Source organism: Pinus tabuliformis, chromosome 3_1 (assembly GCF_031772625.1).
Source record: "Pinus tabuliformis cultivar Carrire ecotype Pingquan chromosome 3_1, CPIR1, whole genome shotgun sequence".
In the NCBI taxonomy this organism is placed as follows: domain Eukaryota; kingdom Viridiplantae; phylum Streptophyta; class Pinopsida; order Pinales; family Pinaceae; genus Pinus; species Pinus tabuliformis.
Genome location: NC_142301.1, coordinates 26,844,512 through 26,857,169, shown reverse-complemented (window position 1 = coordinate 26,857,169; position 12,658 = coordinate 26,844,512).

Genomic DNA, 12,658 nt, shown 5'->3' with positions numbered 1-12,658 from the left:
TGGGCCTGCACCTGAAGTTCCTGGAGTTGCGCCCTAAGCTCCCCCAACACATTTTGTTGCTCCATCATGGCGTCTTGGAGCACCTCCCTTGTGACTTCACAAACTGTGTCACCGATGTTGTATAAGTCACCCTCAGTCAGTGTGATAGGCTCCCCCTCCAACCTAGAAGCCTTGGTCTTCTTCCATGGCCCTGTTCGTTCTGTTGTGTGTGGTTGTTTCAATTGTGTCAAGGTGGTGCTAGGTTCCGCACCTTCTGTTGTCGCACCTATCCCTTTTTTAGTGGTTATATCTGGGCGTCTTTCTTCCTATGTCATAGTGGCCCTTACTACTACTGCCTTGTCCGCAACGGCCTTTGCTGCCTCCTTAGACGCCCGCACTTCCGCAACTAGTTGTTCGTTCCATTTCTATTTTGCTAGCCACTTGGCGGTAGCCTTTTGTTTATGAATCTCTGTTTCGTTGTGTACTACCACATCTGGTGCACGCCATTCCTGGGGCCAGGTATCGAAAACCGTGAAAGCAATGTCATCTATGGCAATGAAGGGGAGTGTGGTCCACTTCTGCTCTAGATCCCTTCGCGCCCTGATATACACATTGTGTATATCTGCTTTAAAGTCTGCAAAGTTCTTCAGACTGTCGTATACTAAGGCAGATAGGCATGGTTGTTTGTTTATCCATAGTCGTATGCTTGCCTCCATTAGTAACCAGAAGATCTTGGTTCCTCAGATTCACGTAGCATCCTTCGTCACCCATAGCGACGCGTATTTTGTTGCCTCGCACTAGTCCTAGTCAAGGGGAGGAAACTGGCTAGCCTCAGGAAATTCACCTGTAACCATTAGGATGGATAAGAGAAACCACGCATAGTGGAAGGTCTTACCCTACTCTTGGGCCTCCCTATAGTTTGTCAGGAACTCATTACAAAGGAACTGCACCCAGTTTAACTATACCCCTTCTGCGCATTTCTCTGCTAGTGCAATGACTGTTGCTGGTACCTCATTGCCCTAGCATTTTCTCATCACCTTTCCTGCCAACAACTGGGTGGTGATGCAAACCCCTCTGTCCTGGATACTAGTAATAACGTACCCCCTCTGCTTTTTCTCCAACTTATATTTTTTTCATAGCCTCCACAATTGTAACATATTAATTGTCTGCAGCCCCTTCCTGGCCCCATTCCTCCTCATCCTCGACCTCGCCCATGAAATCCTCTGCATGTCATCCCTACAGCTGGGTAAAGGCCTTGCATTTCCATCTTCATTTTATATGCTGGGGTCTGCTCCACCATTAACTCATAGTTGCGACATGTACGTTCATCATGGCCCACCGATCTACAAAACTTGCAAAACAGCTACTGGGGAGCTAAGTATACTTCTACAACAAATGACAGTTGTTCATCGTGTGCTTTCCTCCCACCTGACAGATCGCACACCAGAACACGGTTGTTGCGCTTGGTCCTACCTGTGCCTCTGGTCTTAACTACATTGGTCCCCCTTCCGCCAAATAGTTCGCGAATACTGGGCAGTGATCCTTGTCGTGGCCCTAGCCTTTACATTTTATGCACCACACTTCTTTGTGTGCTTCTGGCCAGGGCACCCTATCCTACTTCAAACTCTGCATCTCTAAACATATGTTCTGTAGCTGCACATGGATCTGTTGGACTCCCAACCCAGGGTCCTGTATCGGGGTTTCATTCAACCTCGTCACCATTTCCAATGCTTCTGTCTGGGTTGAAAGCTTTTGCTATGATAACGTCATCCTCAGGTGTGGTGTCAAAGACGCCAAAAGCCATGCACTATGCTGCGCATCCGTCAGCATCATATTAGCTTCATGGATCATACTTTTCAACCTCTCATCCAAATCTCAGGGGGTTTTTCCTCGAAGCACCGCGATCTATTTAAACCCAATGATTGATTGTGTCTCTGACTTTGGCCGGCTAAACTCTCTGTTCAGCGCATTCTGGATCTCCGCTATTCCTACATTTGGGTGATCATTCGAGTGCTTGATATACCATGTCAACACGCGATCCTGCAGTGCGCTGACCAATTTGGCTAAATCACTTCTGAACTTGGGTCAGGCCCCTATAAGCCAAACAAATCCCGCACTATTGGCTCTTTCGAAAACAATCCATGGAGCACGTATTGAAGTCTCACCCGAGGTAGTATGGGAGGGTGCTGGAACCAAGTTTCCACACCCTAGGGATGTCTTGATGAAGTCTGAAAAGGTCGCGACCCAATCCTGTGCACTTGTGTTGTTCCGTGCAGCTATCCAACCTTCGCGTAACCCTTTTACCGAGCGCGAAAAGGCATTGTCTAGATCCCTTACCCTTAATAGGTTATTATTATAGATCTGAATTAATTCGGTAGTCTTTATCAATCATTCAATATTCATAACCAATGCGCGCAAACATAAACCTTAAAAATATGCATAAAACCATAACAGAAGAACAACCACACAGATCTGTGACCAAATGCACAATATTTCAGCAACACTTATCTTTTATTAATCTTTTGTTCCAGTACAATCCAATTCCACCCTATGCACTTAGCTGCAGGGGTCCACTCACACAGGTGTGGACTCTACCAAGCCTCTACACACACAGCTACAGAGCCTACTCTTACTACTACTAACCATGACTCAGACTTACAGACTTGGAGAAAATATCACATTTAGAAACCCTTAACACTTAAGATCCAACCAAAAAGCTCAAAAAACTACCTCTACACTTAGAGCCCTGCTCTATTTATACATTCCCATGGTGCACAGACCATGGGTAGGCCGACCCATTCTATACTAAATTACAATATTTTATGTGGACTTCCCTTTGAATTAACTCATTACAATTCGTGCTACGCGCACTTCGCAGAGCCTTTACAATACCAATACCTCAATTTGTAGGCTTTAAGCCCCAAAACAGTTACACGGGGGATCCGTTGCCCAACACTTGGTCATTTCACTTGCTTTCTACCTAGTATAATTCAATCATCTCATTTCACAGTTTGGTTATTTCATAGCTTATCCATTTCGTTCTTGTTTTACTTTTGCATTGATTGAAACTGCAATAGTTAAAGAGTGAAATCTTTTCCTTAGCAACAGAGTTCAAGCATCATTCATTTTCCAAATCAATAAAGTAGATTTCCTTTACATCATTCTCTACTTTCGTAGTTAGTTTAGTGTGGCTGCAGCATAAAAATCCAAACATAATAAAAAACATTCTAACATAGTAGAGCTAGGATCACTCTTTAACCATCCCACAAAACTTGATTCAATTAAGATTAATTTTAGAAGAACCAACTAACAGATCTTAGGGACAATACTCTAATATAAACAACACCATTTCCATACTAATTCTAGATTTAGACTTTAACTATAACATAAACACCTTAATAACATAAATAACTTCTAACACATACAACGCACTTATGCTTCATCAATTTAGCTGCCCTAGTTGATAATTTATTCTTACAATTTAAGAACTTTGAATTGACTAAACATTTTGGCGCCATTGTCAGGGAAGTACAAATAGAAGTAAAAAAAGAAGAAGAGAAAAATCATCAATTCAAAACATGATATGCGTAGGGATAGAGACTCTAGAGGTAGCTTTGTAGGACGAGGAAGAATCTTAATCCCCACAAATACTCTCATTTCACCACGAATTCGAATTTCCACACCACCTACTTCATCTACTAAAGCTGTAATTGAATAAAATCCTACATTCCCAACTACAGGAGTAGTTTTTCTATCCTCCACTGGTGAACAAATTCTAGGAGAATTATTAGAAATTCCCAGTGAGTCAGAGGAACAAGAAACTTATTTTTTCTACCCATTGATAGAGGAACCAAAAGAATTAGAAGAACCTTACATTAGTTCAAAAGAATCAATCATGGTTGAAGAAGGGGGAGGTGAGGTACACAATGTCAATGGTGAGGAAAATAGGATTGGAGGAGGAAGAGGTAAGATGGAGAGAGAAATAGAGGAGGGGGTAGATGTAGAGGAAATCAAGATCCTTTTGGATTTCCTATTTTCAATGAAGATACAACCCTCACAATGAAAAATATTTCACCTTCTCTTCTTCCTAATTTCCATGGAAAAAGAAGTGAGGACCCAGAGACATTTCTCTTTGAATTTGAAATGTTATGTAGATCATATGATTATCTACATGATGCTCAAAACTGAAATTGTTCCCTGCTATCTTAAAGAATTCAGAATTAAAATGGTTCATGATTTTAGGGATGAATTCTATAAGAACATAGGCACAAATTAAAGGAACTTTCTTAGAAAAATATAGAGATTACTGTATGCCTCATAACATTAAAGATGAAGACTTCAAAATGGCACAAAAGGAACATGAAAATCTTGAAGACATAATAGAGAGATTTGTCTATAATATTAAAAGAGAAAAAATGGATCATTTGGATGAGGAAAATTTGAAAGCCCTCCTACTCAAATCTATCAAAGATGAACGGATCAATCTCCTTAACTTAATAGGAAAATGAGATATTTCTCAATTATCATTTGCAGATATCTGTGATTTATGTGTAAATATCTCAAGGGGTAAAGCACGAGTTGGAAAGAGTCTTACAGACCCTCTCTTATCAAGAATGAATAAATTTGCAGCTGGGACAAATAGTAGGGTAGAATTAGGAAGCTTGCTTGACACTTTCAAGATAGATATTTTAGGGGTCTAATTAAATAGATAAACACCCTTAAAATACAGAATAAGCAAAAATCTGAAAATGTTGCATTATCCATTTGCTATCCTAGATGTCAAAAGAAGCATGCCCTACGAGAGTGTCATTTAGACTCAAAAACTATAGAAATTTGTGCCATATGTGCAGATAACCATGATACTGAGTGTCCATCTTTACCAGGTCTCAAGGTTGTATTTAATGATGAAGGAATAGCATAACAAGTAAACCCTCTTTACTTGATAGCCAAGAGACCATGGTAGAACTCTCAAACAAATCAACCACAAGGCTTCAGACCACAACAATTTGCTCAGTCTTCACAAAATAATTTGAATCCATCTTGGTAGTCTTGGGCTCAGCCACAATCACAATCTTGGAATCAAGGATTGCAAAATCATTATGGGGCTTATTCTCAATATCAAAAATATTCACCATCCTATCCTAATCTTCCACCACAATTCCTACCCCAATCTAATCAAATTTCTCAAGCCAATCAATTACCTCAAGTCAAAGTTTAGAGTCAAAATCCACAACTATCCCTACCATTTGCACAAAAACCAAATCAACTACCAGCTCAACCACTTCCGAATACTAGTAATAAAATGTCACAACAACCTATTTACAATATGGAAGGGAAAAATCCTCAAACCTATCTAATAACTCCACTAGATCTAAATAATGTCCAATTATGTTCTAGAAGAGTATTGCAAAGAAAACCCCCTATTATTATTCAGGAAGCAAGGACAAATCTTTAAAAACATAAAAATCAATCTAAAGATGGAGATACCTCTCTCCCTCAGAAAGAGAAGAATCAAATAGAAAATGGTCCAATAAATACTCATGTTATAGAACAACTCTCGGTATCCATTAGACCACCTTTTCCTAAATGGTTGAACATTGATGGAGTAGAAAAACAAATCACATTGCATGATTATAATATGATGGATGAATTAAGAAATGTCTGTATAAAAATTCCTTTATTACAAGCCATAAAAGAAATACCAATTCTTGCAAAAACAATTAAGTACTCAAATATGAGGAAGAAAAATAAAAGACATAAAAAGAATTCAATTAGTCGGGAAAATTGTAGACATCATGACAGGGAAAACGATAATCCAAAAATATCTAGATCCAGGGAGCCCCATCGTGAAAATTCACATCAAAGGAATTGAAATATCAAACATACTGGTTGATCTAGGAGAAGCCATAAACATAATGAGTAAACAAGTTATGGATTCACTTAGGCTTCCTAACCTTCAATACACACCAACACTATTACAATTAGCAGATAGGTCTGTAATTAAACCTGATGGTGTGTTGGAAGATGTTTGTGTATCCTTAGATTCTTGGGAATATCTTATTGATTTCATGGTCCTAACACCCAAGAATAATCTAGGAGGACATCCATTAATCCTAGGAAGACCTTGGTTAGCTACAACAGATGCTTTCATCGGTTGTAGATCAGGTGACATGTTTATCTCAGATGGAAATTCTACAAAGAAATTTACATTATACCCACCTGCAAAAAAACAATAGAAATAGAGAATGAGGAATGGATAGATGATGATGATGATATACAACCCGTTTTCACTAATGAACAAGTAAGAGAGGAGGACCAAATTTTAAATATATTGAAAAATAATGAATCTTCCTCACATTATGACCGTAGTCGAAATTAATATCTCTCATCTAGACAAGTATTATTTCTCTCCATGGAGAAATTTGGGAATTCCTCATTAGAAAATTTTCCAGGTAAAACTTTGAATGGTAATGAAAACTTGGAAGAATTACAAAAGAATCAACTAGTAGAAGTTTTACAAAAACATTATTCTGCTTATGCATGGGAATACAAAGATATGAGAGGAATTGATTCTAAGACTTGAATACATCATATATACATTGGACAAAGTGCAAGACCAGTTAGACAACCACAACAAAGAATGAACCCAAATCTAAAAGAAATTGTTAAGGAGGAATTACAAAAGCTTCTAAATGTAAATTTCATCTATCCAATATAAGACAGTCAGTGGGTTTCACCCCTAGTAATCATTCCAAAGAAAAATGGAAAATGGAGAGCATTTATAGATTACAGGGAATTAAATAAAGCAACATGAAAAGACCACTTTCCACTCCCTTTCATAGATCAAGTCTTAGACACATTAGCATGGAAAACATATTTTTCATTTTTGGACGGCTTTAGTGGATATAACTAGAATTAGGTAGCACCTGAAGGTCAAGATAAAACCAAATTTACCTGTCCATGGGGAACTTATTCTTACTGAGTACTTCCCTTTGGCTTATGTAATGCTCCGGCAATATTCCAAAGAGCAGTCCTCAGAATTTTCTCTAATCTTATTCATGATTGTGTGGAACTGTATATGGATGATTTCACAGCCTATGGAGATTCTTTTAACAAAGCGCTTGAAAATTTAGAAAAAAAATTAATAATATGTAAAGAAACAAATCTTTCGTTAATTCATGAGAATTTTTTTATGATGTTTAACAAAGGAATTGTATTAGGTCACCATATTTCAGGAGATGGAATTAAGGTTGACTCGTCTAAAGTTGAGGTCATTTCTAAATTATCAATGCCAAACTCTCAACAAGATGTTAGGATTTTTCTTGGTTTTACTGGATATTATAGAATATTTATAGAAAACTTCACAAAAATTGCATCTCCGCCCTTTAAACTACTTACCAAGGATTGTGAATTCAGTTGGAATTCTGATTGTCAAGTTGCCATTGAAACTTTGAAAAAGAGAATTTCTGAAGCACCTATCTTAAAAGGACCTAATTGGAAATTTCCTTTCCATATATCAATTGATGCTTCGAATACAGCCTTAGGAGATGTGTTAGGGAAAAAATACTTTAATCCTTATGCAATCTATTATACCAGTAAAAATTTAACTCGTACTGAGCTAAATTATATTGTAACTGAGAAGGAATTTTTAGCCATAGTTCATGCCATTAACAAATTCAGACATTATATAACTGGCTATGAAACTTTCATTCACATAGACCATTCTGCCATTAAATACCTAATGAATAAAACAATCACTAATGGAAGAATAACCAGATGGCTCTTATTGTTACAAGAATTCAACATCACCATTATAGATAGACCCGGAAAATAGAATACAATTGCTGACTTTTTATCTAGAATTCAGAATGATAATAATAATCAACCTGTGAAGGATAAATTTCCTAATGAATATCTTTTTGCATTATCTACTAAATCACCTTGGTATGTAGATATTGCTAACTATTTTGCTATAGGGATAATTCCATTTCATTTGTCTTCTAAAGAAAAGAGGAGGATAGTTCACAATATCACATCTTATTCATGGATAAATAAATAATTGTCCAAAACAGGACCAGATCTCATTATCAGAAGATGTGCTTGAGATGATGAAATACCCAAAATACTTAAAGCATGCCATGATGAACCATGTGGAGGACATTTTTTTGAAAAAATAATTGCTTATAAAGTCCTACTTTTAGGATATTATTGGCCTTCCATTTTCAAGGATGTCAAGGAATATGTTAAAATATGTGACAGTTGTCAGAGAATGGGCAAACTTACTCCTTTAAATGAAATTCCATTACATCCACGAGTACTCATTGAACCATTTGAAAAATTGGCACTAGATTTTGTTGGTCCAATCAATCCACCTTAAAAGCAAAAAAGGTATAACTTGTTATGTATTGATTATGTCACTAAATGGGTAGAAGCTAAAGCACTTCCTTTTGCTACTGAAAATGTTGTAGTTTCATTTCTTTTTGAGGATATTTTCACTCGTTTTGGTGTTCCAAGAGAAATTGTAACAGATCAAGGAACACATTTTACATCTAGATTAGTGCATAAACTTGTGGAGTAGTACAAAATCAAGCATCGAAAGTCCACTCCATACCATCCACAATCTAATGGACAAGTTGAGTCTACAAACAAGGTGATTGAAGCAATTCTTACCAAGACTGTACACTTACATAGGAAGGACTGGGCAAAAAAGCTTCCAAAAGCTTTGTGGGCTTATAGAACTACATGGAGAAGTACAACAGGACATACTCCTTATGAACTTGTTTATGGGAAGTAGGTCTTACTTCCAATAGAGTTCCAGACCCAAACCTATAAAACAACAATCCAGTTGGATCATGACTTATCAGAAGAGAAAAAGCAAAGGATGAGACAACTCAATGAGCTTGATGAAATAAGAAAATAAGCCCTCTATAAGACCAACCTATTCAGCAATAGAGATCCATATGGCATGATAAGTACATTAAAGAAAGGAAATTTCATCCAGAAGATTGGGCATTACTCTTCAAATCAAAGTTCAAAAATTTCCAAGGAAAATTCCAAACTCACTAGCTTGGAACTTATGAAGTTGAAAATGTATTTGAAAATGGTGTAGTTAGAATTAGGACTGTCGATGAAGAGAAAATTCCTCTTTTAGTGAATGGACATCGACTTAGACTTTATCATAATCCATTGAAAAAAGAAGAAATTGTCAAAATTTTCCAAGACAATTCGGAATTGAAGATTGTTGAGAATAATTCTTCTTCTTTTCCACCTTAGAAATTATATATATATACATGAAAACTAACATGTTGTTGGCATGTTTACGTAGAAAATTTGAAGTGAAAACCAACTCTTGTTGGCACCTTAAATTTTCTCTCTTTACCATTTCTTCCAAAAAGAAATTCCATTTTCCTAAAGTATCTTTTTTTTTCTCAGCTATAGAATTAGTAACTTTTTGTAGCTCGGACAAGTTTCTACAGCTCTAATAAGTTTTATGTAGCCAATTTGACATGAACAATTAATGGCTCAAATTGAAGAATAATTGACAATGTAAAGTACCTGCAGAAGATATCAAACAACAAACAAGGTTAGATAATCAGTTAAAGGTATGTGATACTATTAATCTTACAATAAAGGTTGATATATTGCATAAATTAACTATGAGTACATAGCACTACCGAAATAAAACTAAATCATTGCAAATCATGGGTGATGTTCACATGTCAAAATCATCATAATCCACCATTTTAACTCCTGCCTTGTCCCCATTCTGAATCTATCGAAGTAATCATCAGATCATTAAATTGAATGCGCTCCAACGATTAACTTACTTCCGCAAGCCTTCATTATAATTCACTTGTTCTCTCATTTCTCCGAATTCATATAGCCTCTCCATCACAAAACGGAACCCTACCAACACCATTTTTCCCTGTCATGTAAACAACTCTTGAAGATAAAACATCTCTCACCATGGGCGTTATTGCCTGAACAGAACCAACATTAAAGAAGTTCTTGGAATGATACCCTCAAATCAGGGAGTTGTTGTAGAAAGTACAGTGGTTAAAATTCATTGAAAATTTTTATGGTTTCCATAGGGAGGTAACAAAGACTTTTAAACATTCTTTTGATGGAACGAAGGTTGAAATAGGTGATATCAAGCTCACCATAATAGATTCCTTGATTGTAGAAGCCACTGAATTGCCTAGAAGTGGAGAAAAGTGGTTCAAAAATAGAGGAATCAAAGGGGAATATTGAAAAATATTCTTGAAGAATCCAAACATGGACACTACCATCTTCAGAAAATGTATTCCTAGAACAGCCCTTGAGAGTAAATGGAGGAATTTTCTCCTTGTATTTCAGAAATTTATTACTTGTGAAGGTCAGTTTGGATGCATATTTTTCTACCACATTAGTATAATGATGAATTTTCTTGAGGAACATCAAATGAATCTTCCATATTTCCTCTTGAATAACCTTAAGAAAATGTCAATGAATGTTCAAAAGAAACTTCAGTTCATAGACAATACAATGTACCATCATGGATTGATAAAACTCTTGATTGAGTTTCACCTTCAGAATATAGTTGACAATTGGGAAAATTTTCTAGTAAGAAATCATTTTGAAGAGAAAACCCATGAATAGCCCAATGGTAGTAGAACCCTCATGGGAAGGAAGAGAAAAATGGAAACAATAAAATAACAGGAACCCCAATCCCAACAGGAATTATCAGAGGATGAACTACCCATTGTAGATATTTTGCAGAAAATGAAAAAAGGGAATTTAGAAGAAAGAAAGCCGGCAAGGAAACAGAGGATTTATCCCAAACCAAGATCCTTCCTCAGAAAGAGAATCCAAAAGTAAAAAAAAAAAAAAAAAACTCAGGGATTTCCAAGCACGGGTCTAAGAAAAAGTACCAGATTGAACACGGTACAACAAGCAGTCTCACGAGTTGCAAAATATATCAATCTTGAGGCGAAAGAACAAATTGAAGACCTTGAAAACCACCCAGGAGAATCACTAAGATTGTCACCAAGGGTGTCACCATCTCCCTTTAGTTCACCTCCAAGAAGTCCAGTACAAAGCCCAAGCATTGATCATGTTCAAAAAGAAATTTATGATTACATAGAATCATTAGAGAGGAAGGAAGCAACAACCAAAGGATAAATCCAAAGTCCAAGAGAAGGAAGTAACCAGTTTAATGAACCATGAGAACCTTCAGCATCTAATGTTTTGAAGCAAGAAATATTTGAGCTGGAGACATTAAATAGATACCTCAAAAATGAAAATTAAACATTGAAGGCACATAATAGAATTTAAATTGCCAAGAGTGACAACCTTATTATTCACTTAAGTTTATGGTACAAAAAGAACAAGAGGTTGAAGAAAGAAAACAGGGAAATGCAAAGAGAAATCATCAACCTAAAGTATAAGATCCTCATGAAGAAACCAAGAATGGTAGTGGCTTACAAAAACAAGAAGAAATTGAACCCTGAATGTGATAACCAGAAGGCACAAGAGAATGACAATGTTGGGTTGTATGAGGACATACAAAATCTCGAGCGTGGGGGAATGTAGAGTCCAAGAACTGCTTTACCTTGACACCTTTTTTGACCATATTTCCTCCTTTTTCCTATTTCTATCACCTAAATAAATGAAATAAATATAGGGTTTTGTTAAGGTAAGCACTTACATGTCCTATTTTTCATATTTTGTCCATATACCTTATTGTTTTATTAAAGTTTGCATTCAACTACAGAATTGACCTGATTCTGCAGCTAATCCAGAGATCTACAACTACCTCCATTGTTGACAGGGTTCGAGTGCACCAGCTCAGCAAAAGAATATATGGATAGATGAAGAATGATCCCCTCATGGATTCCTTCCTATTTTTTCGAACCAATCCTTCAAGATAATCACACTGCAATGTGGTCAACCTCAAAGTCAACTGCAAGATAAAGTGTCGGAACAGAGTCTGAATTCACGAAATATTATCGAATTTCTTTTCCAAATAGCAAATCGATGATTAAGCGATATGATTTGGTTTGATAGGGATTGTAATGAAGATACTTACGCTTGAATACCTCATGTTGTTAATTAAGAAAATGTTATAATAACAATGGTCACTCTGTGGTTTGGTGTGCGTTGTTGTATGATTTTGAGAACATCTTCTTAACACTATTTCCGATTAATAGACTTTGGTTCATACTTTTCATGTTGAATTGATTAAAGTTGTTGACTATATCATGGAGGGTCCCTGCATGCAGCTTAGGTCGTTGACTCATTGCAAATAGATTTTTGTTGGTTTCTTAGAGCTAAATTACGGATGCTTTGTTTTATGTTTTAGGATGCAATCCAATGGAGTTTGCGATTAAATTAACATCTACATCAGCAATATCATTTGTTTTATACCTAGCATAACTTGATCATTTCATTTTATTTCTACCGAGCATATCATTTGCTTTCTACCTAGTATAATTCAGTCATTTCATTTCATAGTTCGATTATTTCATAGCTTATCAATTTTGTTCTTGTTTTACTTTTGCATTGAGTGAAGCTACAATAGTTAAAGAGTGATAGTATTTTCCTTAGAAACTGAATTCAAGCATCATTCTTTTCCAACTGAATAAAGTAGATTTCCTTTACATCATTCCCTGCTTTTGTAGTTAGTTTAGTGTGGCTGCAG